Source organism: Terrapene carolina, unplaced genomic scaffold (assembly GCF_002925995.2).
Source record: "Terrapene carolina triunguis isolate 2854851 unplaced genomic scaffold, T_m_triunguis-2.0 Scaffold84, whole genome shotgun sequence".
Taxonomy (NCBI): Eukaryota; Metazoa; Chordata; order Testudines; family Emydidae; genus Terrapene; species Terrapene triunguis.
This window is the reverse complement of record NW_020664435.1, coordinates 7,314,905-7,318,784: the sequence shown is the minus strand read 5'-3', so window position 1 is coordinate 7,318,784 and position 3,880 is coordinate 7,314,905. Positions and strand designations below refer to the sequence as shown.

At 50.6% G+C, this 3,880-nt stretch overlaps 1 protein-coding gene across 1 annotated transcript in view; it reads right to left on the bottom strand.

Moving 5' to 3' along the window:
- THRB (thyroid hormone receptor beta) overlaps window positions 1-2,808 on the bottom strand; it is a 271,485-nt gene extending 268,677 nt beyond the window's left edge. Inside the window, exon 1 of the mRNA XM_026649372.1 lies at window positions 2,636-2,808. The gene's annotated coding sequence lies outside the window, so the exon portion shown is untranslated. The remainder of the gene's footprint in view (window positions 1-2,635) is intronic.
- Between the last annotated feature and the right edge of the window lie 1,072 nt (window positions 2,809-3,880).

The following is a 3,880-nucleotide window of genomic DNA, read 5'->3' as shown; positions in this document are numbered from 1 at the left end:
CAAAGTTAAAAGAATGTGTAGAGCTATAAAAATGTTTGGAAAACTGTCTGAGTTTATTTTCACAAACAAACTTCAGTACTTCTTCAGGAGTGGAATGTTTCTTAAGTCGTCTTGAAGCCTGACACTCACTACACAAATCTGTAGCATCAATGTCTTTTGAATTTTCATGAGTCAATTCCGACTCCAGTTTTATACAAAATTCTCTTATCTGTTTTGCTGTTTTCTTTTGCAAGCTGTGGGTATCATATAGAAAGCCAAATACTGACTCTAGCTGCTGCATCTGTTGAAATCTTTCATCAACCAAGTGAATAGCAGTATCAAGGACTGTGAAGTAGAAATTCACTTTGAACCTTTGTTTTGGGTTCTGAATGGGTGTGTCTCGTCCTTCATACGAAAACTGCTGTTTCTTTTGCCAAATTCGAACTGTCTCTGGTTCAAATACTGTCGGAAAGTCTATTTCTTCAGCAAGCTCGAGAAACTCTACCAGTGTTCTTTCGAACCCTTCATCACTTCTGAATTCCTCCAGAATATTTTTAGTTTGCTGCAGTTTTTCAATAGCAGAATGTATGTTCAAGTTCTTTTCCTGAAGCAGGTAGCCTCTGCGTTACAATCACTGCAGGAGGCGGAACTCACCACTAATCCAAAAGAATGTAAATTTGGGATGCAGAAAACCTGCTATCTTGGGTATTTCATAGAGGACAGCTGGATTCAACCCCTGCAATTTAAGACAGAGGCCCTGAGGATGACCCCAGTTCCTATCACTAAGAAACAGGCTTTCCTGGGTCTAGCCAGCTATTATCAAAGGTTCGTGCCCCATTTTGCGACACTTTCAGCACCATTGACAGATTTCACGAAGGCCAGCACACCCTGAACAGTCTGGTGGACTATTGAGTGTAGCAAGGCATTTACCTAGATATAGGATAGCCTCGATCAACAGCCTGACCTATGTTGTCTGGACTTCTCATTCGTGTTTATATTACAAAATGATGCTTCCACAGTTGGACTGGGAGCAGTACTGTCACAAAACGTCAAGGGGCTGGAATATCCAATACTATACCTAAGCTGGAAGCTGCAGCATCAAGAGACCAGGTAGTCCACCACTGAGAAAATGTCTGGCCAACAAATGGGCTGTGGGGCATTACACTATTACCTTTTAAGGGCTCCCTTCTACCTTGTAACAGACCGTGCGCCCCTTAAATGGTTGCAATTGATGAAGGACAATAACTTTCACATTACTCAGTGGTATTTGGCATTGCAACTCTATGCTTTTTATGCATGACACCGGCCGGGTTCACAGCACCAGAATACAAACTTATTTTCCTGGGACAGTGGCCTTGTTGCGGAGTGGAGAGACCAGGCCCCTGGGCCTGTTCTGTGGGGACAGGTGTGTAACAGGATTGGTCAAGCTTTCTCTGCTCCCTGCTGGTGGTATCAGTACCCTGCCACTTCCTGTCCAAGGAAAATCCACTTAGACTGGGCAACCAACAAGACAGTCCTCCAGAGGCCTAGAAGAGCCAGGAGGAAATACTGAGTGACCAATCAAGAACCAGCAGGCCAATTAAGAAGGCTTGCCTGCATTAGCTCAATAGCACACCTGGATGAGTCTGGGAGAGAGGAGGAGGAGTAACTCAGGCACAGGCAAGAGCCTTGTCCTAAGGGCTGCAATTAAGTATTTGAATATGAAGGGTATTTCCCTCCTCGCTCTTTGAAGGCACAAACAGCCTGAATTGCTATTGATTGTTTAGAGACTGATGCCAAGCTTAGGCGGGCACCCTTCCCCAGACAGCCAAACCCTGCAAACTAAATCAGGGAGCACCTGTAGTGCCACACCTAGCCCTGCCTTCCACCATTTCTTTCCCCTCTCCCCCATCCAACATGCAGGTATCCGAAGCCGTCCTCCACCCCATATTTGACACTGTAGTACAAACTGAGTAGGGCCTAACGTTGCATGCAAGGACAAACTGAAGCAGCCCCTGAATGTGAGGGCTGGGTGCCAAGATCACGGCCGGTCTCAACACAACAGTTCACGTTCAGCTGGGGCGGGGCCACCTTTGCTGTGTCTGCTGCAAAGTTCTGAGGAGGGCAGGGCAGGGCAGGAATCCCCCAGGCCAGCAGCAGCTACAGCTAGTGTAAACGGTAGTGAAATAAATAGGACTCGCCGTCTGCTGAACCTGCGACCCCCGTTTTCAAGGCGTGTGCAAGACCTGACCTAACCCAGCACTCCCAGATCTCGGGAGCCCCAGCACACAACACTTTCTCTGCCTCCCGGCTTTGAATCCTGGGAGAGACAGGGGGAGCCTGCACTTAAAGCCCCCAGCTGCAGGAGTCTAGCGCAGCAGCTGGGCAGGGGCAGAGTCATCCCTCCCCCTTGAGATCCCAGAGCAGAAAACAAGGCAGCCCTGGAAGGGTCCTACCGACCCCCCGGAGCAGCGCTCGGCAGCATCCCGCCCCCTTCCCAAGGGGCTTCTGAACCACTTGTGGAGACTGGTAGCTCCGTCCACCTCGCCCCCCAGCTCATTGATGGCTTGCAAAGACTTCTTTGCACGCCGCCCCCCGCAGCCTCCCCCGGTCTCTGGGGCGATTGACTTGCGGAGAAAGGGCAGCCCCTAAGGAAGCGCGGAGGGGGAGCTCTCACCTGATAAACGCCAGTCTGAGCGCGGGAGACGCCGGGCAGGCTTCAGCCGCGCTTCCGAGCGAGAGAGGCGGGCTGTGTCCTGAAATAACCCTGCAACTAGGGCGGGGGGAGCGCGGGCGGCGGGGGGGAAGTAATGCTAAGCACGGGCTGAGAGAGGAGAGGCACAGCCAGAGAGCCGGAGCGAGGCCGGGCTCTGTTTCTCTTTCTCTTCCCCGGGGAGGAGACGCCTGGGCATTGCCCCGCTCCTGCAGATGCCTAGCACGCGCCCCGCGCCCCACTCTGCGCTGCGCTGCGGGACAAAGGTGGACGGGCACAGTGACCGCGCTGTCGTCACCTGCTCCCCCTGCCGTTTGCCCAGCTGGGCAGAGGGCATGTTGAGAACGGGGTGGGGGTGGGGAGGCGTGTGGCCGGTCCCTTTTTTGACAGATTTCAAGACAACCTCCTTGCTCCTGTTCTCTCTGTTACCATATTCGCTCACTCTGTTCGCGTGCTGCTAAAGTAGTATGTGGCGCGGCCTCTTAACCCCATTTCTGCAGCGGACTAGCCAGGCTTAGGAGGCAGCACTTTTTGAGGGTCCCTCCCTTTATGCCACGTGTCCTCAAAATTACAGAAATCCTCGGGCATCTACTCTAGCTCCTGATCGCTCTCTCTCAGGACAGAAAATGAATCCAGAGTCCTTGTTCAAAGCATCCTGGTATTATAATTGTGTGCAATGGCCTATGGGTAAGATGCTATGTTGATTAACTTCTGTGTTCCAGTTATTATAGCACAATTATGTGTAGTTACCAGTTTATAGTCAGTGAGCATTTTCCTCATCTGTGAAATAAGGGTAATGATACCAACTTCCTTAGTAAAGCACTTTGAAATCTACTGATGAAAAGTGCTATAGAAGAGTCAGGTATTAATTTTTTTATTATGTTTATTTTGAAGATGGCTGATGAGAGCAGTCATTTGTGATCTGCATATAGCTCAACTGCTTGCCACAGAGAGAGAGGAGGGTTGTAACTTGGCACCCAGGGTCAAAGTGCAGAAAAGTCTGTGGAACTCTGTTCATGCTGACTCACCATATCCTCTCCCTGATGGCTGCTGTGTCTTTTGTCCCTTCCCTCAGAGGCTGCACCTCTGCTTTCCTTTGGTGGCTGTCCCATCCCCATCCCCACCCCTGCTTCTCACCACTTTTCCCCTCACCACCTTTCCCTTCCCCTAGTGGCTGTTTCCCACTTTCCTCCTACTTTGGTGATTGCT